This window comes from Microcebus murinus, unplaced genomic scaffold (genome assembly GCF_040939455.1).
Source record: "Microcebus murinus isolate Inina unplaced genomic scaffold, M.murinus_Inina_mat1.0 scaf014_hap2_Mmur4.0, whole genome shotgun sequence".
NCBI lineage: Eukaryota > Metazoa > Chordata > Mammalia > Primates > Cheirogaleidae > Microcebus > Microcebus murinus.
In genome coordinates this window covers 375,728-398,416 of record NW_027438960.1, presented here as the reverse complement: position 1 = coordinate 398,416, position 22,689 = coordinate 375,728, and the positions used below count along the sequence as shown (strand labels likewise).

The 22,689-nt window shown below is 63.6% G+C and overlaps 7 pseudogenes; all 7 read right to left on the bottom strand.

The window, feature by feature from the left end:
- Nucleotides 1–933: 933 nt before the first annotated feature.
- Nucleotides 934–1,052, bottom strand: LOC142867246 (uncharacterized; annotated as a pseudogene).
- A 3,370-nt stretch (nt 1,053–4,422) lies between these two features.
- On the bottom strand, nt 4,423–4,541 carry LOC142867245 (uncharacterized; annotated as a pseudogene).
- Nucleotides 4,542–7,913: 3,372 nt separating this feature from the next.
- Nucleotides 7,914–8,032, bottom strand: LOC142867244 (uncharacterized; annotated as a pseudogene).
- Nucleotides 8,033–11,403: 3,371 nt separating this feature from the next.
- Nucleotides 11,404–11,522, bottom strand: LOC142867281 (uncharacterized; annotated as a pseudogene).
- Nucleotides 11,523–14,892: 3,370 nt separating this feature from the next.
- Nucleotides 14,893–15,011, bottom strand: LOC142867243 (uncharacterized; annotated as a pseudogene).
- A 3,370-nt stretch (nt 15,012–18,381) lies between these two features.
- Nucleotides 18,382–18,500, bottom strand: LOC142867241 (uncharacterized; annotated as a pseudogene).
- A 3,370-nt stretch (nt 18,501–21,870) lies between these two features.
- Nucleotides 21,871–21,989, bottom strand: LOC142867240 (uncharacterized; annotated as a pseudogene).
- Between the last annotated feature and the right edge of the window lie 700 nt (nt 21,990–22,689).

Below are 22,689 nucleotides of genomic sequence, written 5' to 3'. Positions count from 1 at the left end.
GGTGAGAGGGCACCTCTCGTGTTCTCCTGGCCAGAGCTGGAACCCGTTCCAGTAGGCCAAGTATCCCAAGAATGGACACACGAGCACCACGTGAGCGCGCTCACCAGCAAACTGGTAGGAACGGATGGACACCTAAGTGGACAGAGAGGAATCACCTTCATCGGGTGGGTGTCGGGCGGGTGGGGGGAGGGGAGGGGCAATCACATCCATTAGGCATGGGGTGGGTGCGCACCGACTGGGGGATGGGCGCACTTGAAGCTCTGACCCGAGGGGGGAGGCTTGGAGAGGGCAACGTACCCGACCTTAACATTGGTACCCCCACAATACGCTGGAACAACATGAGAGGTATATGAATAAGAACACAGGGGGGAGGGGGGCACGGGCAACACATGTCACCTGAATACTTGTACTCCCATCATCTGCTTGAAAAGAGAGAGGAAAGGAAATGCAATAATAGAGGTAAGAGACACTTTTTAAAAATAATGAATCCGAAGAGAAAAGTAAAAGGAGGCCTGTGGAGCAGGTCTGGGTGTGACTCCGGATCCCCCAACATCAGGTGCCACCACCAAAGATTCCTGCGTGTAGCCCATAGTACCCCAAAAGCAACGGGACGAGTTCTGGTCACATACTCCCTCAAAATGACATCCTGGCCTTCTTCTGGAACTCCCTCCCCTCTCAGACTCTCAAGGTTTCCTCCAGCGTGTCGGTTCCCACAGAGCAGACCTTTGGTCTGAGACCTGACAGTCCAGATGCCACGCATGCTGCCGCGTGGCGGCGGTGTCGCGGCTTGGGACAAGAGGAGGCCCCACGGTGCGGGCTGGGGCTCCAGGCACCGCGGCGGGCGCTGAGGGTTGGGGTCACCCCCACCCCGGGCCGCCGCCGCGCTCCCAGAAAGGGGACAGAACAAGAGGCAAAAAAAAAAAAAAAAGAAGCAGCCTGTGGCACCCGGTATTCCCAGGCGGTCTCCCATCCAAGCACTAGCCAGGCCCGACCCTGCTTAGCTTCCGAGACCAGACGAGATCGGGGGCGTTCAGGGTGGTGTGGCCCTAGACGGCGGCCGCCGCCGCCTCCCGCCCCAGGCCCCGCGGCGGGCCGGGCCTGTTGAGTTCGCCGGCCGGGTCCCGCGGGCTCCCAGGGACGGGGGTGATGGGCGGGGCGGGGCGGGGCGGGGCGGGGGGCTGTCTCTCTATACACACACACACACACTCACACTCACTCACACAAGATACGCCTCCACGGCTGGACTCGCCAAGGTGGAGCCCTCCCAGCCCCCCTCGTCTCCTCGCCCGGCCTCCTTCACCTACCCGCTGCCCACCCCCGGCGCGTCGCTGCCGCTGACTGCGCACGCGCGGGGCGCTCGCCCTTTGACCCCAGCCAGGGGCCGCCCTCCCCCACAACCCCTTTCAGCTGCGCCCCCCCCTCGCCCTGTGGGTGGGCTGCCGCCTATTCCCCCGGGCCAGGGCTGGGGCACAGCCAGTGTATGGGGCGTCTCTCTCTGGGGATGTGTCCCATGGGTGGGGTGGGGTGGCGTGGTTTGGGGGGCGCTGAAGAAATCAGTCCCCTCCATCTCCTACCTCTGGAAAACGCCCAACCCCGTGGAGAACTGCCGGCACCGCTTCGTGGGGGCCGGGACCCTCCTCTGTGTCCTCCTGTGGCCCAGTCCAAGGGGCCTGGGCCTGGCCGGGGCTGCATTGCCCCCCAACCACCCTGGCGTGTGGACTCGCTAAAAATCGGCCATTAGATATTGGATTCCAGCTTCATTGAGGTCATTTCACTAATGAGTGCACCGGAAAGAGTTTCCTAATCCATCTGTGAGGGTGGCAACTGAAAGAGAATTTGAAAGCTGACAGAATAGGCGAGGGAAGGCATAGGAGATTTCCACACCCAGCAAGGAAGCCTTTCCCGAAATGGAAGAAAGAAACGAGCAAACAGAGACACCGGTAGCCCGCCCGGAAAAGAGTCTGCCCCTTAGAGAAAGCACCCTGACCAGGTTCACCCGTGGGTGGGTGGCGAGCTAGCGGCCTTCAGAAGAGCGAGGCCCGCAGTCTGTGCGGAAGACACCTGCACTCGGGTGTGTGTGGCGGCGCGATTCCCAAGCAGCTCTAGATGTTAAACCAAGGAGAAGCCAGGGAGTTCCCAACGCCCCAGGTGTCCTCAGCCCACGACTGGCTGCTGTGGGAATGCGAAGCCCGGCTCCTTGTCTCAGAGCGGGGTTCCCAGGAGGATCAGGCTGAAGCTGGGACTTGGCCTCAAAGTGTCCCCTCGCATGGCCACCCCCTTCCCCTTCCTGCTCCTCTACTCCTGGTGCCCCTCCATCCAGGGGCCAGACCTTAAAGAGTCACCGCAAGAGAATCCTGGTTCCAAAGGAGCCTTCTGGGGGACCGGTGCTGAGAGAGGTGGTGGGCATGGCCCGCTGGGGCTCTGCCCGACCCAGGGCTGAGAGATGCAACCTCCCAGCTCTGGGTCCCTGCAGGAAGTGTTGGCAAGCACAGGGCCAGTCCTCCAAAGGCCCAGGTGCGGGGAGCCCAGGCCAAGAAGCCTGTGCAAGAAGCCACTTGCCGTGCCACCCCGGGAACAGGACTGCAGGCCCCGGCCCTTCCCACCTCCTCCTCCTCCTCCTCCTCCTCCCCCCCGCCCCCCCCGCCCCCTCCCGACATGGCACAGGGCTCAGAGACACCTCAGACTCTTGCTACCCAAAGTGCAAAGGGCATCAGTTGCTCCTCCAACCCCCCCGCCCAGCAGACCACGTTGTCCAGCCAGCCCCCGGGCCTCCCTGGGGTGCCCAGCACAAAAGTGCAGACACCCACCGGACCCTCAATCTCAGTTTTCGGATGTTTTTGCCACTCTAAGGACCCGCAGGCCAGCTGGGCCTTCGGGCAGGACAGAGAGCCCCGGAATCCGACGTGGAGAGCTGCGTGTACGTCCCCATGAGGAGGCGGTCCCCACCTCCGCGGCTCTCCCCTTGCGGGGAGCGGCAGCCGGCAGCCGCAGGGCCTCAGGGAAGACACCAGGCTGGGCCCCCGCGGGGGCACAGCGGGGGCACGTCCCCCGCACTCACGCGACTTAGGGACGGCTGCTGGAGACTGCTGCGGCCACCCTGCTGCCGGGTTTCTGGAGGGCTTCCTGGAAGCAGCGTCCACACCAAGCCCTTGGAAGGCCCAGGCGACGGAGGAGCCGGTCAGGCAGGGGCCGAGGACGGTGAGAGGCCGGGCGGGAAGGAGCATGTCAGGCAGGGGCAGAGGACGGTGACAGGCCGGGCGGGGAGGAGCCGGTCAGGCGGGGGCCCAGGACAGTGACGGGCCTGGCCGGGGAGGAGTGCGTCAGGCAGGGGCAGAGGAGACGGGCTGGGTAAGGGTTAGGGTTACAGTTAGGGCACAATTCACAATCGCAAAGACGTGGAAGCGACCCGAGTGCCCATCCATCCAGGAGTGCATTAATAAAATGTGGCGCGTGGACACCACGGAGTGCCATTCGGCTGTGAGGAGCAGCGGTGAGAGGGCACCTCTCGTGTTCTCCTGGCCAGAGCTGGAACCCGTTCCAGTAGGCCAAGTATCCCAAGAATGGACACACGAGCACCACGTGAGCGCGCTCACCAGCAAACTGGTAGGAACGGATGGACACCTAAGTGGACAGAGAGGAATCACCTTCATCGGGTGGGTGTCGGGCGGGTGGGGGGAGGGGAGGGGCAATCACATCCATTAGGCATGGGGTGGGTGCGCACCGACTGGGGGATGGGCGCACTTGAAGCTCTGACCCGAGGGGGGAGGCTTGGAGAGGGCAACGTACCCGACCTTAACATTGGTACCCCCACAATACGCTGGAACAACATGAGAGGTATATGAATAAGAACACAGGGGGGAGGGGGGCACGGGCAACACATGTCACCTGAATACTTGTACTCCCATCATCTGCTTGAAAAGAGAGAGGAAAGGAAATGCAATAATAGAGGTAAGAGACACTTTTTAAAAATAATGAATCCGAAGAGAAAAGTAAAAGGAGGCCTGTGGAGCAGGTCTGGGTGTGACTCCGGATCCCCCAACATCAGGTGCCACCACCAAAGATTCCTGCGTGTAGCCCATAGTACCCCAAAAGCAACGGGACGAGTTCTGGTCACATACTCCCTCAAAATGACATCCTGGCCTTCTTCTGGAACTCCCTCCCCTCTCAGACTCTCAAGGTTTCCTCCAGCGTGTCGGTTCCCACAGAGCAGACCTTTGGTCTGAGACCTGACAGTCCAGATGCCACGCATGCTGCCGCGTGGCGGCGGTGTCGCGGCTTGGGACAAGAGGAGGCCCCACGGTGCGGGCTGGGGCTCCAGGCACCGCGGCGGGCGCTGAGGGTTGGGGTCACCCCCACCCCGGGCCGCCGCCGCGCTCCCAGAAAGGGGACAGAACAAGAGGCAAAAAAAAAAAAAAAAGAAGCAGCCTGTGGCACCCGGTATTCCCAGGCGGTCTCCCATCCAAGCACTAGCCAGGCCCGACCCTGCTTAGCTTCCGAGACCAGACGAGATCGGGGGCGTTCAGGGTGGTGTGGCCCTAGACGGCGGCCGCCGCCGCCTCCCGCCCCAGGCCCCGCGGCGGGCCGGGCCTGTTGAGTTCGCCGGCCGGGTCCCGCGGGCTCCCAGGGACGGGGGTGATGGGCGGGGCGGGGCGGGGCGGGGCGGGGGGCTGTCTCTCTATACACACACACACACACTCACACTCACTCACACAAGATACGCCTCCACGGCTGGACTCGCCAAGGTGGAGCCCTCCCAGCCCCCCTCGTCTCCTCGCCCGGCCTCCTTCACCTACCCGCTGCCCACCCCCGGCGCGTCGCTGCCGCTGACTGCGCACGCGCGGGGCGCTCGCCCTTTGACCCCAGCCAGGGGCCGCCCTCCCCCACAACCCCTTTCAGCTGCGCCCCCCCCTCGCCCTGTGGGTGGGCTGCCGCCTATTCCCCCGGGCCAGGGCTGGGGCACAGCCAGTGTATGGGGCGTCTCTCTCTGGGGATGTGTCCCATGGGTGGGGTGGGGTGGCGTGGTTTGGGGGGCGCTGAAGAAATCAGTCCCCTCCATCTCCTACCTCTGGAAAACGCCCAACCCCGTGGAGAACTGCCGGCACCGCTTCGTGGGGGCCGGGACCCTCCTCTGTGTCCTCCTGTGGCCCAGTCCAAGGGGCCTGGGCCTGGCCGGGGCTGCATTGCCCCCCAACCACCCTGGCGTGTGGACTCGCTAAAAATCGGCCATTAGATATTGGATTCCAGCTTCATTGAGGTCATTTCACTAATGAGTGCACCGGAAAGAGTTTCCTAATCCATCTGTGAGGGTGGCAACTGAAAGAGAATTTGAAAGCTGACAGAATAGGCGAGGGAAGGCATAGGAGATTTCCACACCCAGCAAGGAAGCCTTTCCCGAAATGGAAGAAAGAAACGAGCAAACAGAGACACCGGTAGCCCGCCCGGAAAAGAGTCTGCCCCTTAGAGAAAGCACCCTGACCAGGTTCACCCGTGGGTGGGTGGCGAGCTAGCGGCCTTCAGAAGAGCGAGGCCCGCAGTCTGTGCGGAAGACACCTGCACTCGGGTGTGTGTGGCGGCGCGATTCCCAAGCAGCTCTAGATGTTAAACCAAGGAGAAGCCAGGGAGTTCCCAACGCCCCAGGTGTCCTCAGCCCACGACTGGCTGCTGTGGGAATGCGAAGCCCGGCTCCTTGTCTCAGAGCGGGGTTCCCAGGAGGATCAGGCTGAAGCTGGGACTTGGCCTCAAAGTGTCCCCTCGCATGGCCACCCCCTTCCCCTTCCTGCTCCTCTACTCCTGGTGCCCCTCCATCCAGGGGCCAGACCTTAAAGAGTCACCGCAAGAGAATCCTGGTCCCAAAGGAGCCTTCTGGGGGACCGGTGCTGAGAGAGGTGGTGGGCATGGCCCGCTGGGGCTCTGCCCGACCCAGGGCTGAGAGATGCAACCTCCCAGCTCTGGGTCCCTGCAGGAAGTGTTGGCAAGCACAGGGCCAGTCCTCCAAAGGCCCAGGTGCGGGGAGCCCAGGCCAAGCAGCCTGTGCAAGAAGCCACTTGCCGTGCCACCCCGGGAACAGGACTGCAGGCCCCGGCCCTTCCCACCTCCTCCTCCTCCTCCTCCTCCTCCCCCCCGCCCCCCCCGCCCCCCCCCCCGACATGGCACAGGGCTCAGAGACACCTCAGACTCTTGCTACCCAAAGTGCAAAGGGCATCAGTTGCTCCTCCAACCCCCCCGCCCAGCAGACCACGTTGTCCAGCCAGCCCCCGGGCCTCCCTGGGGTGCCCAGCACAAAAGTGCAGACACCCACCGGACCCTCAGTCTCAGTTTTCGGATGTTTTTGCCACTCTAAGGACCCGCAGGCCAGCTGGGCCTTCGGGCAGGACAGAGAGCCCCGGAATCCGACGTGGAGAGCTGCGTGTACGTCCCCATGAGGAGGCGGTCCCCACCTCCGCGGCTCTCCCCTTGCGGGGAGCGGCAGCCGGCAGCCGCAGGGCCTCAGGGAAGACACCAGGCTGGGCCCCCGCGGGGGCACAGCGGGGGCACGTCCCCCGCACTCACGCGACTTAGGGACGGCTGCTGGAGACTGCTGCGGCCACCCTGCTGCCGGGTTTCTGGAGGGCTTCCTGGAAGCAGCGTCCACACCAAGCCCTTGGAAGGCCCAGGCGACGGAGGAGCCGGTCAGGCAGGGGCCGAGGACGGTGAGAGGCCGGGCGGGAAGGAGCATGTCAGGCAGGGGCAGAGGACGGTGACAGGCCGGGCGGGGAGGAGCCGGTCAGGCGGGGGCCCAGGACAGTGACGGGCCTGGCCGGGGAGGAGTGCGTCAGGCAGGGGCAGAGGAGACGGGCTGGGTAAGGGTTAGGGTTACAGTTAGGGCACAATTCACAATCGCAAAGACGTGGAAGCGACCCGAGTGCCCATCCATCCAGGAGTGCATTAATAAAATGTGGCGCGTGGACACCACGGAGTGCCATTCGGCTGTGAGGAGCAGCGGTGAGAGGGCACCTCTCGTGTTCTCCTGGCCAGAGCTGGAACCCGTTCCAGTAGGCCAAGTATCCCAAGAATGGACACACGAGCACCACGTGAGCGCGCTCACCAGCAAACTGGTAGGAACGGATGGACACCTAAGTGGACAGAGAGGAATCACCTTCATCGGGTGGGTGTCGGGCGGGTGGGGGGAGGGGAGGGGCAATCACATCCATTAGGCATGGGGTGGGTGCGCACCGACTGGGGGATGGGCGCACTTGAAGCTCTGACCCGAGGGGGGAGGCTTGGAGAGGGCAACGTACCCGACCTTAACATTGGTACCCCCACAATACGCTGGAACAACATGAGAGGTATATGAATAAGAACACAGGGGGGAGGGGGGCACGGGCAACACATGTCACCTGAATACTTGTACTCCCATCATCTGCTTGAAAAGAGAGAGGAAAGGAAATGCAATAATAGAGGTAAGAGACACTTTTTAAAAATAATGAATCCGAAGAGAAAAGTAAAAGGAGGCCTGTGGAGCAGGTCTGGGTGTGACTCCGGATCCCCCAACATCAGGTGCCACCACCAAAGATTCCTGCGTGTAGCCCATAGTACCCCAAAAGCAACGGGACGAGTTCTGGTCACATACTCCCTCAAAATGACATCCTGGCCTTCTTCTGGAACTCCCTCCCCTCTCAGACTCTCAAGGTTTCCTCCAGCGTGTCGGTTCCCACAGAGCAGACCTTTGGTCTGAGACCTGACAGTCCAGATGCCACGCATGCTGCCGCGTGGCGGCGGTGTCGCGGCTTGGGACAAGAGGAGGCCCCACGGTGCGGGCTGGGGCTCCAGGCACCGCGGCGGGCGCTGAGGGTTGGGGTCACCCCCACCCCGGGCCGCCGCCGCGCTCCCAGAAAGGGGACAGAACAAGAGGCAAAAAAAAAAAAAAAAGAAGCAGCCTGTGGCACCCGGTATTCCCAGGCGGTCTCCCATCCAAGCACTAGCCAGGCCCGACCCTGCTTAGCTTCCGAGACCAGACGAGATCGGGGGCGTTCAGGGTGGTGTGGCCCTAGACGGCGGCCGCCGCCGCCTCCCGCCCCAGGCCCCGCGGCGGGCCGGGCCTGTTGAGTTCGCCGGCCGGGTCCCGCGGGCTCCCAGGGACGGGGGTGATGGGCGGGGCGGGGCGGGGCGGGGCGGGGGGCTGTCTCTCTATACACACACACACACACTCACACTCACTCACACAAGATACGCCTCCACGGCTGGACTCGCCAAGGTGGAGCCCTCCCAGCCCCCCTCGTCTCCTCGCCCGGCCTCCTTCACCTACCCGCTGCCCACCCCCGGCGCGTCGCTGCCGCTGACTGCGCACGCGCGGGGCGCTCGCCCTTTGACCCCAGCCAGGGGCCGCCCTCCCCCACAACCCCTTTCAGCTGCGCCCCCCCCTCGCCCTGTGGGTGGGCTGCCGCCTATTCCCCCGGGCCAGGGCTGGGGCACAGCCAGTGTATGGGGCGTCTCTCTCTGGGGATGTGTCCCATGGGTGGGGTGGGGTGGCGTGGTTTGGGGGGCGCTGAAGAAATCAGTCCCCTCCATCTCCTACCTCTGGAAAACGCCCAACCCCGTGGAGAACTGCCGGCACCGCTTCGTGGGGGCCGGGACCCTCCTCTGTGTCCTCCTGTGGCCCAGTCCAAGGGGCCTGGGCCTGGCCGGGGCTGCATTGCCCCCCAACCACCCTGGCGTGTGGACTCGCTAAAAATCGGCCATTAGATATTGGATTCCAGCTTCATTGAGGTCATTTCACTAATGAGTGCACCGGAAAGAGTTTCCTAATCCATCTGTGAGGGTGGCAACTGAAAGAGAATTTGAAAGCTGACAGAATAGGCGAGGGAAGGCATAGGAGATTTCCACACCCAGCAAGGAAGACTTTCCCGAAATGGAAGAAAGAAACGAGCAAACAGAGACACCGGTAGCCCGCCCGGAAAAGAGTCTGCCCCTTAGAGAAAGCACCCTGACCAGGTTCACCCGTGGGTGGGTGGCGAGCTAGCGGCCTTCAGAAGAGCGAGGCCCGCAGTCTGTGCGGAAGACACCTGCACTCGGGTGTGTGTGGCGGCGCGATTCCCAAGCAGCTCTAGATGTTAAACCAAGGAGAAGCCAGGGAGTTCCCAACGCCCCAGGTGTCCTCAGCCCACGACTGGCTGCTGTGGGAATGCGAAGCCCGGCTCCTTGTCTCAGAGCGGGGTTCCCAGGAGGATCAGGCTGAAGCTGGGACTTGGCCTCAAAGTGTCCCCTCGCATGGCCACCCCCTTCCCCTTCCTGCTCCTCTACTCCTGGTGCCCCTCCATCCAGGGGCCAGACCTTAAAGAGTCACCGCAAGAGAATCCTGGTCCCAAAGGAGCCTTCTGGGGGACCGGTGCTGAGAGAGGTGGTGGGCATGGCCCGCTGGGGCTCTGCCCGACCCAGGGCTGAGAGATGCAACCTCCCAGCTCTGGGTCCCTGCAGGAAGTGTTGGCAAGCACAGGGCCAGTCCTCCAAAGGCCCAGGTGCGGGGAGCCCAGGCCAAGCAGCCTGTGCAAGAAGCCACTTGCCGTGCCACCCCGGGAACAGGACTGCAGGCCCCGGCCCTTCCCACCTCCTCCTCCTCCTCCTCCTCCTCCCCCCCGCCCCCCCCGCCCCCCCCCCGACATGGCACAGGGCTCAGAGACACCTCAGACTCTTGCTACCCAAAGTGCAAAGGGCATCAGTTGCTCCTCCAACCCCCCCGCCCAGCAGACCACGTTGTCCAGCCAGCCCCCGGGCCTCCCTGGGGTGCCCAGCACAAAAGTGCAGACACCCACCGGACCCTCAGTCTCAGTTTTCGGATGTTTTTGCCACTCTAAGGACCCGCAGGCCAGCTGGGCCTTCGGGCAGGACAGAGAGCCCCGGAATCCGACGTGGAGAGCTGCGTGTACGTCCCCATGAGGAGGCGGTCCCCACCTCCGCGGCTCTCCCCTTGCGGGGAGCGGCAGCCGGCAGCCGCAGGGCCTCAGGGAAGACACCAGGCTGGGCCCCCGCGGGGGCACAGCGGGGGCACGTCCCCCGCACTCACGCGACTTAGGGACGGCTGCTGGAGACTGCTGCGGCCACCCTGCTGCCGGGTTTCTGGAGGGCTTCCTGGAAGCAGCGTCCACACCAAGCCCTTGGAAGGCCCAGGCGACGGAGGAGCCGGTCAGGCAGGGGCCGAGGACGGTGAGAGGCCGGGCGGGAAGGAGCATGTCAGGCAGGGGCAGAGGACGGTGACAGGCCGGGCGGGGAGGAGCCGGTCAGGCGGGGGCCCAGGACAGTGACGGGCCTGGCCGGGGAGGAGTGCGTCAGGCAGGGGCAGAGGAGACGGGCTGGGTAAGGGTTAGGGTTACAGTTAGGGCACAATTCACAATCGCAAAGACGTGGAAGCGACCCGAGTGCCCATCCATCCAGGAGTGCATTAATAAAATGTGGCGCGTGGACACCACGGAGTGCCATTCGGCTGTGAGGAGCAGCGGTGAGAGGGCACCTCTCGTGTTCTCCTGGCCAGAGCTGGAACCCGTTCCAGTAGGCCAAGTATCCCAAGAATGGACACACGAGCACCACGTGAGCGCGCTCACCAGCAAACTGGTAGGAACGGATGGACACCTAAGTGGACAGAGAGGAATCACCTTCATCGGGTGGGTGTCGGGCGGGTGGGGGGAGGGGAGGGGCAATCACATCCATTAGGCATGGGGTGGGTGCGCACCGACTGGGGGATGGGCGCACTTGAAGCTCTGACCCGAGGGGGGAGGCTTGGAGAGGGCAACGTACCCGACCTTAACATTGGTACCCCCACAATACGCTGGAACAACATGAGAGGTATATGAATAAGAACACAGGGGGGAGGGGGGCACGGGCAACACATGTCACCTGAATACTTGTACTCCCATCATCTGCTTGAAAAGAGAGAGGAAAGGAAATGCAATAATAGAGGTAAGAGACACTTTTTAAAAATAATGAATCCGAAGAGAAAAGTAAAAGGAGGCCTGTGGAGCAGGTCTGGGTGTGACTCCGGATCCCCCAACATCAGGTGCCACCACCAAAGATTCCTGCGTGTAGCCCATAGTACCCCAAAAGCAACGGGACGAGTTCTGGTCACATACTCCCTCAAAATGACATCCTGGCCTTCTTCTGGAACTCCCTCCCCTCTCAGACTCTCAAGGTTTCCTCCAGCGTGTCGGTTCCCACAGAGCAGACCTTTGGTCTGAGACCTGACAGTCCAGATGCCACGCATGCTGCCGCGTGGCGGCGGTGTCGCGGCTTGGGACAAGAGGAGGCCCCACGGTGCGGGCTGGGGCTCCAGGCACCGCGGCGGGCGCTGAGGGTTGGGGTCACCCCCACCCCGGGCCGCCGCCGCGCTCCCAGAAAGGGGACAGAACAAGAGGCAAAAAAAAAAAAAAAAGAAGCAGCCTGTGGCACCCGGTATTCCCAGGCGGTCTCCCATCCAAGCACTAGCCAGGCCCGACCTTGCTTAGCTTCCGAGACCAGACGAGATCGGGGGCGTTCAGGGTGGTGTGGCCCTAGACGGCGGCCGCCGCCGCCTCCCGCCCCAGGCCCCGCGGCGGGCCGGGCCTGTTGAGTTCGCCGGCCGGGTCCCGCGGGCTCCCAGGGACGGGGGTGATGGGCGGGGCGGGGCGGGGCGGGGCGGGGGGCTGTCTCTCTATACACACACACACACACTCACACTCACTCACACAAGATACGCCTCCACGGCTGGACTCGCCAAGGTGGAGCCCTCCCAGCCCCCCTCGTCTCCTCGCCCGGCCTCCTTCACCTACCCGCTGCCCACCCCCGGCGCGTCGCTGCCGCTGACTGCGCACGCGCGGGGCGCTCGCCCTTTGACCCCAGCCAGGGGCCGCCCTCCCCCACAACCCCTTTCAGCTGCGCCCCCCCCTCGCCCTGTGGGTGGGCTGCCGCCTATTCCCCCGGGCCAGGGCTGGGGCACAGCCAGTGTATGGGGCGTCTCTCTCTGGGGATGTGTCCCATGGGTGGGGTGGGGTGGCGTGGTTTGGGGGGCGCTGAAGAAATCAGTCCCCTCCATCTCCTACCTCTGGAAAACGCCCAACCCCGTGGAGAACTGCCGGCACCGCTTCGTGGGGGCCGGGACCCTCCTCTGTGTCCTCCTGTGGCCCAGTCCAAGGGGCCTGGGCCTGGCCGGGGCTGCATTGCCCCCCAACCACCCTGGCGTGTGGACTCGCTAAAAATCGGCCATTAGATATTGGATTCCAGCTTCATTGAGGTCATTTCACTAATGAGTGCACCGGAAAGAGTTTCCTAATCCATCTGTGAGGGTGGCAACTGAAAGAGAATTTGAAAGCTGACAGAATAGGCGAGGGAAGGCATAGGAGATTTCCACACCCAGCAAGGAAGCCTTTCCCGAAATGGAAGAAAGAAACGAGCAAACAGAGACACCGGTAGCCCGCCCGGAAAAGAGTCTGCCCCTTAGAGAAAGCACCCTGACCAGGTTCACCCGTGGGTGGGTGGCGAGCTAGCGGCCTTCAGAAGAGCGAGGCCCGCAGTCTGTGCGGAAGACACCTGCACTCGGGTGTGTGTGGCGGCGCGATTCCCAAGCAGCTCTAGATGTTAAACCAAGGAGAAGCCAGGGAGTTCCCAACGCCCCAGGTGTCCTCAGCCCACGACTGGCTGCTGTGGGAATGCGAAGCCCGGCTCCTTGTCTCAGAGCGGGGTTCCCAGGAGGATCAGGCTGAAGCTGGGACTTGGCCTCAAAGTGTCCCCTCGCATGGCCACCCCCTTCCCCTTCCTGCTCCTCTACTCCTGGTGCCCCTCCATCCAGGGGCCAGACCTTAAAGAGTCACCGCAAGAGAATCCTGGTCCCAAAGGAGCCTTCTGGGGGACCGGTGCTGAGAGAGGTGGTGGGCATGGCCCGCTGGGGCTCTGCCCGACCCAGGGCTGAGAGATGCAACCTCCCAGCTCTGGGTCCCTGCAGGAAGTGTTGGCAAGCACAGGGCCAGTCCTCCAAAGGCCCAGGTGCGGGGAGCCCAGGCCAAGCAGCCTGTGCAAGAAGCCACTTGCCGTGCCACCCCGGGAACAGGACTGCAGGCCCCGGCCCTTCCCACCTCCTCCTCCTCCTCCTCCTCCTCCCCCCCGCACCCCCCGCCCCCTCCCGACATGGCACAGGGCTCAGAGACACCTCAGACTCTTGCTACCCAAAGTGCAAAGGGCATCAGTTGCTCCTCCAACCCCCCCGCCCAGCAGACCACGTTGTCCAGCCAGCCCCCGGGCCTCCCTGGGGTGCCCAGCACAAAAGTGCAGACACCCACCGGACCCTCAGTCTCAGTTTTCGGATGTTTTTGCCACTCTAAGGACCCGCAGGCCAGCTGGGCCTTCGGGCAGGACAGAGAGCCCCGGAATCCGACGTGGAGAGCTGCGTGTACGTCCCCATGAGGAGGCGGTCCCCACCTCCGCGGCTCTCCCCTTGCGGGGAGCGGCAGCCGGCAGCCGCAGGGCCTCAGGGAAGACACCAGGCTGGGCCCCCGCGGGGGCACAGCGGGGGCACGTCCCCCGCACTCACGCGACTTAGGGACGGCTGCTGGAGACTGCTGCGGCCACCCTGCTGCCGGGTTTCTGGAGGGCTTCCTGGAAGCAGCGTCCACACCAAGCCCTTGGAAGGCCCAGGCGACGGAGGAGCCGGTCAGGCAGGGGCCGAGGACGGTGAGAGGCCGGGCGGGAAGGAGCATGTCAGGCAGGGGCAGAGGACGGTGACAGGCCGGGCGGGGAGGAGCCGGTCAGGCGGGGGCCCAGGACAGTGACGGGCCTGGCCGGGGAGGAGTGCGTCAGGCAGGGGCAGAGGAGACGGGCTGGGTAAGGGTTAGGGTTACAGTTAGGGCACAATTCACAATCGCAAAGACGTGGAAGCGACCCGAGTGCCCATCCATCCAGGAGTGCATTAATAAAATGTGGCGCGTGGACACCACGGAGTGCCATTCGGCTGTGAGGAGCAGCGGTGAGAGGGCACCTCTCGTGTTCTCCTGGCCAGAGCTGGAACCCGTTCCAGTAGGCCAAGTATCCCAAGAATGGACACACGAGCACCACGTGAGCGCGCTCACCAGCAAACTGGTAGGAACGGATGGACACCTAAGTGGACAGAGAGGAATCACCTTCATCGGGTGGGTGTCGGGCGGGTGGGGGGAGGGGAGGGGCAATCACATCCATTAGGCATGGGGTGGGTGCGCACCGACTGGGGGATGGGCGCACTTGAAGCTCTGACCCGAGGGGGGAGGCTTGGAGAGGGCAACGTACCCGACCTTAACATTGGTACCCCCACAATACGCTGGAACAACATGAGAGGTATATGAATAAGAACACAGGGGGGAGGGGGGCACGGGCAACACATGTCACCTGAATACTTGTACTCCCATCATCTGCTTGAAAAGAGAGAGGAAAGGAAATGCAATAATAGAGGTAAGAGACACTTTTTAAAAATAATGAATCCGAAGAGAAAAGTAAAAGGAGGCCTGTGGAGCAGGTCTGGGTGTGACTCCGGATCCCCCAACATCAGGTGCCACCACCAAAGATTCCTGCGTGTAGCCCATAGTACCCCAAAAGCAACGGGACGAGTTCTGGTCACATACTCCCTCAAAATGACATCCTGGCCTTCTTCTGGAACTCCCTCCCCTCTCAGACTCTCAAGGTTTCCTCCAGCGTGTCGGTTCCCACAGAGCAGACCTTTGGTCTGAGACCTGACAGTCCAGATGCCACGCATGCTGCCGCGTGGCGGCGGTGTCGCGGCTTGGGACAAGAGGAGGCCCCACGGTGCGGGCTGGGGCTCCAGGCACCGCGGCGGGCGCTGAGGGTTGGGGTCACCCCCACCCCGGGCCGCCGCCGCGCTCCCAGAAAGGGGACAGAACAAGAGGCAAAAAAAAAAAAAAAAGAAGCAGCCTGTGGCACCCGGTATTCCCAGGCGGTCTCCCATCCAAGCACTAGCCAGGCCCGACCCTGCTTAGCTTCCGAGACCAGACGAGATCGGGGGCGTTCAGGGTGGTGTGGCCCTAGACGGCGGCCGCCGCCGCCTCCCGCCCCAGGCCCCGCGGCGGGCCGGGCCTGTTGAGTTCGCCGGCCGGGTCCCGCGGGCTCCCAGGGACGGGGGTGATGGGCGGGGCGGGGCGGGGCGGGGCGGGGGGCTGTCTCTCTATACACACACACACACACTCACACTCACTCACACAAGATACGCCTCCACGGCTGGACTCGCCAAGGTGGAGCCCTCCCAGCCCCCCTCGTCTCCTCGCCCGGCCTCCTTCACCTACCCGCTGCCCACCCCCGGCGCGTCGCTGCCGCTGACTGCGCACGCGCGGGGCGCTCGCCCTTTGACCCCAGCCAGGGGCCGCCCTCCCCCACAACCCCTTTCAGCTGCGCCCCCCCCTCGCCCTGTGGGTGGGCTGCCGCCTATTCCCCCGGGCCAGGGCTGGGGCACAGCCAGTGTATGGGGCGTCTCTCTCTGGGGATGTGTCCCATGGGTGGGGTGGGGTGGCGTGGTTTGGGGGGCGCTGAAGAAATCAGTCCCCTCCATCTCCTACCTCTGGAAAACGCCCAACCCCGTGGAGAACTGCCGGCACCGCTTCGTGGGGGCCGGGACCCTCCTCTGTGTCCTCCTGTGGCCCAGTCCAAGGGGCCTGGGCCTGGCCGGGGCTGCATTGCCCCCCAACCACCCTGGCGTGTGGACTCGCTAAAAATCGGCCATTAGATATTGGATTCCAGCTTCATTGAGGTCATTTCACTAATGAGTGCACCGGAAAGAGTTTCCTAATCTATCTGTGAGGGTGGCAACTGAAAGAGAATTTGAAAGCTGACAGAATAGGCGAGGGAAGGCATAGGAGATTTCCACACCCAGCAAGGAAGACTTTCCCGAAATGGAAGAAAGAAACGAGCAAACAGAGACACCGGTAGCCCGCCCGGAAAAGAGTCTGCCCCTTAGAGAAAGCACCCTGACCAGGTTCACCCGTGGGTGGGTGGCGAGCTAGCGGCCTTCAGAAGAGCGAGGCCCGCAGTCTGTGCGGAAGACACCTGCACTCGGGTGTGTGTGGCGGCGCGATTCCCAAGCAGCTCTAGATGTTAAACCAAGGAGAAGCCAGGGAGTTCCCAACGCCCCAGGTGTCCTCAGCCCACGACTGGCTGCTGTGGGAATGCGAAGCCCGGCTCCTTGTCTCAGAGCGGGGTTCCCAGGAGGATCAGGCTGAAGCTGGGACTTGGCCTCAAAGTGTCCCCTCGCATGGCCACCCCCTTCCCCTTCCTGCTCCTCTACTCCTGGTGCCCCTCCATCCAGGGGCCAGACCTTAAAGAGTCACCGCAAGAGAATCCTGGTCCCAAAGGAGCCTTCTGGGGGACCGGTGCTGAGAGAGGTGGTGGGCATGGCCCGCTGGGGCTCTGCCCGACCCAGGGCTGAGAGATGCAACCTCCCAGCTCTGGGTCCCTGCAGGAAGTGTTGGCAAGCACAGGGCCAGTCCTCCAAAGGCCCAGGTGCGGGGAGCCCAGGCCAAGCAGCCTGTGCAAGAAGCCACTTGCCGTGCCACCCCGGGAACAGGACTGCAGGCCCCGGCCCTTCCCACCTCCTCCTCCTCCTCCTCCTCCTCCCCCCCGCACCCCCCGCCCCCTCCCGACATGGCACAGGGCTCAGAGACACCTCAGACTCTTGCTACCCAAAGTGCAAAGGGCATCAGTTGCTCCTCCAACCCCCCCGCCCAGCAGACCACGTTGTCCAGCCAGCCCCCGGGCCTCCCTGGGGTGCCCAGCACAAAAGTGCAGACACCCACCGGACCCTCAATCTCAGTTTTCGGATGTTTTTGCCACTCTAAGGACCCGCAGGCCAGCTGGGCCTTCGGGCAGGACAGAGAGCCCCGGAATCCGACGTGGAGAGCTGCGTGTACGTCCCCATGAGGAGGCGGTCCCCACCTCCGCGGCTCTCCCCTTGCGGGGAGCGGCAGCCGGCAGCCGCAGGGCCTCAGGGAAGACACCAGGCTGGGCCCCCGCGGGGGCACAGCGGGGGCACGTCCCCCGCACTCACGCGACTTAGGGACGGCTGCTGGAGACTGCTGCGGCCACCCTGCTGCCGGGTTTCTGGAGGGCTTCCTGGAAGCAGCGTCCACACCAAGCCCTTGGAAGGCCCAGGCGACGGAGGAGCCGGTCAGGCAGGGGCCGAGGACGGTGAGAGGCCGGGCGGGAAGGAGCATGTCAGGCAGGGGCAGAGGACGGTGACAGGCCGGGCGGGGAGGAGCCGGTCAGGCGGGGGCCCAGGACAGTGACGGGCCTGGCCGGGGAGGAGTGCGTCAGGCAGGGGCAGAGGAGACGGGCTGGGTAAGGGTTAGGGTTACAGTTAGGGCACAATTCACAATCGCAAAGACGTGGAAGCGACCCGAGTGCCCATCCATCCAGGAGTGCATTAATAAAATGTGGCGCGTGGACACCACGGAGTGCCATTCGGCTGTGAGGAGCAGCGGTGAGAGGGCACCTCTCGTGTTCTCCTGGCCAGAGCTGGAACCCGTTCCAGTAGGCCAAGTATCCCAAGAATGGACACACGAGCACCACGTGAGCGCGCTCACCAGCAAACTGGTAGGAACGGATGGACACCTAAGTGGACAGAGAGGAATCACCTTCATCGGGTGGGTGTCGGGCGGGTGGGGGGAGGGGAGGGGCATACACATCCATTAGGCATGGGGTGGGTGCGCACCGACTGGGGGATGGGCGCACTTGAAGCTCTGACCCGAGGGGGGAGGCTTGGAGAGGGCAACGTACCCGACCTTAACATTGGTACCCCCACAATACGCTGGAACAACATGAGAGGTATATGAATAAGAACACAGGGGGGAGGGGGGCACGGGCAACACATGTCACCTGAATACTTGTACTCCCATCATCTGCTTGAAAAGAGAGAGGAAAGGAAATGCAATAATAGAGGTAAGAGACACTTTTTAAAAATAATGAATCCGAAGAGAAAAGTAAAAGGAGGCCTGTGGAGCAGGTCTGGGTGTGACTCCGGATCCCCCAACATCAGGTGCCACCACCAAAGATTCCTGCGTGTAGCCCATAGTACCCCAAAAGCAACGGGACGAGTTCTGGTCACATACTCCCTCAAAATGACATCCTGGCCTTCTTCTGGAACTCCCTCCCCTCTCAGACTCTCAAGGTTTCCTCCAGCGTGTCGGTTCCCACAGAGCAGACCTTTGGTCTGAGACCTGACAGTCCAGATGCCACGCATGCTGCCGCGTGGCGGCGGTGTCGCGGCTTGGGACAAGAGGAGGCCCCACGGTGCGGGCTGGGGCTCCAGGCACCGCGGCGGGCGCTGAGGGTTGGGGTCACCCCCACCCCGGGCCGCCGCCACGCTCCCAGAAAGGGGACAGAACAAGAGGCAAAAAAAAAAAAAAAAGAAGCAGCCTGTGGCACCCGGTATTCCCAGGCGGTCTCCCATCCAAGCACTAGCCAGGCCCGACCCTGCTTAGCTTCCGAGACCAGACGAGATCGGGGGCGTTCAGGGTGGTGTGGCCCTAGACGGCGGCCGCCGCCGCCTCCCGCCCCAGGCCCCGCGGCGGGCCGGGCCTGTTGAGTTCGCCGGCCGGGTCCCGCGGGCTCCCAGGGACGGGGGTGATGGGCGGGGCGGGGCGGGGCGGGGCGGGGGGCTGTCTCTCTATACACACACACACACACTCACACTCACTCACACAAGATACGCCTCCACGGCTGGACTCGCCAAGGTGGAGCCCTCCCAGCCCCCCTCGTCTCCTCGCCCGGCCTCCTTCACCTACCCGCTGCCCACCCCCGGCGCGTCGCTGCCGCTGACTGCGCACGCGCGGGGCGCTCGCCCTTTGACCCCAGCCAGGGGCCGCCCTCCCCCACAACCCCTTTCAGCTGCGCCCCCCCCTCGCCCTGTGGGTGGGCTGCCGCCTATTCCCCCGGGCCAGGGCTGGGGCACAGCCAGTGTATGGGGCGTCTCTCTCTGGGGATGTGTCCCATGGGTGGGGTGGGGTGGCGTGGTTTGGGGGGCGCTGAAGAAATCAGTCCCCTCCATCTCCTACCTCTGGAAAACGCCCAACCCCGTGGAGAACTGCCGGCACCGCTTCGTGGGGGCCGGGACCCTCCTCTGTGTCCTCCTGTGGCCCAGTCCAAGGGGCCTGGGCCTGGCCGGGGCTGCATTGCCCCCCAACCACCCTGGCGTGTGGACTCGCTAAAAATCGGCCATTAGATATTGGATTCCAGCTTCATTGAGGTCATTTCACTAATGAGTGCACCGGAAAGAGTTTCCTAATCCATCTGTGAGGGTGGCAACTGAAAGAGAATTTGAAAGCTGACAGAATAGGCGAGGGAAGGCATAGGAGATTTCCACACCCAGCAAGGAAGACTTTCCCGAAATGGAAGAAAGAAACGAGCAAACAGAGACACCGGTAGCCCGCCCGGAAAAGAGTCTGCCCCTTAGAGAAAGCACCCTGACCAGGTTCACCCGTGGGTGGGTGGCGAGCTAGCGGCCTTCAGAAGAGCGAGGCCCGCAGTCTGTGCGGAAGACACCTGCACTCGGGTGTGTGTGGCGGCGCGATTCCCAAGCAGCTCTAGATGTTAAACCAAGGAGAAGCCAGGGAGTTCCCAACGCCCCAGGTGTCCTCAGCCCACGACTGGCTGCTGTGGGAATGCGAAGCCCGGCTCCTTGTCTCAGAGCGGGGTTCCCAGGAGGATCAGGCTGAAGCTGGGACTTGGCCTCAAAGTGTCCCCTCGCATGGCCACCCCCTTCCCCTTCCTGCTCCTCTACTCCTGGTGCCCCTCCATCCAGGGGCCAGACCTTAAAGAGTCACCGCAAGAGAATCCTGGTCCCAAAGGAGCCTTCTGGGGGACCGGTGCTGAGAGAGGTGGTGGGCATGGCCCGCTGGGGCTCTGCCCGACCCAGGGCTGAGAGATGCAACCTCCCAGCTCTGGGTCCCTGCAGGAAGTGTTGGCAAGCACAGGGCCAGTCCTCCAAAGGCCCAGGTGCGGGGAGCCCAGGCCAAGCAGCCTGTGCAAGAAGCCACTTGCCGTGCCACCCCGGGAACAGGACTGCAGGCCCCGGCCCTTCCCACCTCCTCCTCCTCCTCCTCCTCCTCCCCCCCGCCCCCCCCGCCCCCCCCCGACATGGCACAGGGCTCAGAGACACCTCAGACTCTTGCTACCCAAAGTGCAAAGGGCATCAGTTGCTCCTCCAACCCCCCCGCCCAGCAGACCACGTTGTCCAGCCAGCCCCCGGGCCTCCCTGGGGTGCCCAGCACAAAAGTGCAGACACCCACCGGACCCTCAGTCTCAGTTTTCGGATGTTTTTGCCACTCTAAGGACCCGCAGGCCAGCTGGGCCTTCGGGCAGGACAGAGAGCCCCGGAATCCGACGTGGAGAGCTGCGTGTACGTCCCCATGAGGAGGCGGTCCCCACCTCCGCGGCTCTCCCCTTGCGGGGAGCGGCAGCCGGCAGCCGCAGGGCCTCAGGGAAGACACCAGGCTGGGCCCCCGCGGGGGCACAGCGGGGGCACGTCCCCCGCACTCACGCGACTTAGGGACGGCTGCTGGAGACTGCTGCGGCCACCCTGCTGCCGGGTTTCTGGAGGGCTTCCTGGAAGCAGCGTCCACACCAAGCCCTTGGAAGGCCCAGGCGACGGAGGAGCCGGTCAGGCAGGGGCCGAGGACGGTGAGAGGCCGGGCGGGAAGGAGCATGTCAGGCAGGGGCAGAGGACGGTGACAGGCCGGGCGGGGAGGAGCCGGTCAGGCGGGGGCCCAGGACAGTGACGGGCCTGGCCGGGGAGGAGTGCGTCAGGCAGGGGCAGAGGAGACGGGCTGGGTAAGGGTTAGGGTTACAGTTAGGGCACAATTCACAATCGCAAAGACGTGGAAGCGACCCGAGTGCCCATCCATCCAGGAGTGCATTAATAAAATGTGGCGCGTGGACACCACGGAGTGCCATTCGGCTGTGAGGAGCAGCGGTGAGAGGGCACCTCTCGTGTTCTCCTGGCCAGAGCTGGAACCCGTTCCAGTAGGCCAAGTATCCCAAGAATGGACACACGAGCACCACGTGAGCGCGCTCACCAGCAAACTGGTAGGAACGGATGGACACCTAAGTGGACAGAGAGGAATCACCTTCATCGGGTGGGTGTCGGGCGGGTGGGGGGAGGGGAGGGGCATACACATCCATTAGGCATGGGGTGGGTGCGCACCGACTGGGGGATGGGCGCACTTGAAGCTCTGACCCGAGGGGGGAGGCTTGGAGAGGGCAACGTACCCGACCTTAACATTGGTACCCCCACAATACGCTGGAACAACATGAGAGGTATATGAATAAGAACACAGGGGGGAGGGGGGCACGGGCAACACATGTCACCTGAATACTTGTACTCCCATCATCTGCTTGAAAAGAGAGAGGAAAGGAAATGCAATAATAGAGGTAAGAGACACTTTTTAAAAATAATGAATCCGAAGAGAAAAGTAAAAGGAGGCCTGTGGAGCAGGTCTGGGTGTGACTCCGGATCCCCCAACATCAGGTGCCACCACCAAAGATTCCTGCGTGTAGCCCATAGTACCCCAAAAGCAACGGGACGAGTTCTGGTCACATACTCCCTCAAAATGACATCCTGGCCTTCTTCTGGAACTCCCTCCCCTCTCAGACTCTCAAGGTTTCCTCCAGCGTGTCGGTTCCCACAGAGCAGACCTTTGGTCTGAGACCTGACAGTCCAGATGCCACGCATGCTGCCGCGTGGCGGCGGTGTCGCGGCTTGGGACAAGAGGAGGCCCCACGGTGCGGGCTGGGGCTCCAGGCACCGCGGCGGGCGCTGAGGGTTGGGGTCACCCCCACCCCGGGCCGCCGCCGCGCTCCCAGAAAGGGGACAGAACAAGAGGCAAAAAAAAAAAAAAAAGAAGCAGCCTGTGGCACCCGGTATTCCCAGGCGGTCTCCCATCCAAGCACTAGCCAGGCCCGACCCTGCTTAGCTTCCGAGACCAGACGAGATCGGGGGCGTTCAGGGTGGTGTGGCCCTAGACGGCGGCCGCCGCCGCCTCCCGCCCCAGGCCCCGCGGCGGGCCGGGCCTGTTGAGTTCGCCGGCCGGGTCCCGCGGGCTCCCAGGGACGGGGGTGATGGGCGGGGCGGGGCGGGGCGGGGCGGGGGGCTGTCTCTCTATACACACACACACACACTCACACTCACTCACACAAGATACGCCTCCACGGCTGGACTCGCCAAGGTGGAGCCCTCCCAGCCCCCCTCGTCTCCTCGCCCGGCCTCCTTCACCTACCCGCTGCCCACCCCCGGCGCGTCGCTGCCGCTGACTGCGCACGCGCGGGGCGCTCGCCCTTTGACCCCAGCCAGGGGCCGCCCTCCCCCACAACCCCTTTCAGCTGCGCCCCCCCCTCGCCCTGTGGGTGGGCTGCCGCCTATTCCCCCGGGCCAGGGCTGGGGCACAGCCAGTGTATGGGGCGTCTCTCTCTGGGGATGTGTCCCATGGGTGGGGTGGGGTGGCGTGGTTTGGGGGGCGCTGAAGAAATCAGTCCCCTCCATCTCCTACCTCTGGAAAACGCCCAACCCCGTGGAGAACTGCCGGCACCGCTTCGTGGGGGCCGGGACCCTCCTCTGTGTCCTCCTGTGGCCCAGTCCAAGGGGCCTGGGCCTGGCCGGGGCTGCATTGCCCCCCAACCACCCTGGCGTGTGGACTCGCTAAAAATCGGCCATTAGATATTGGATTC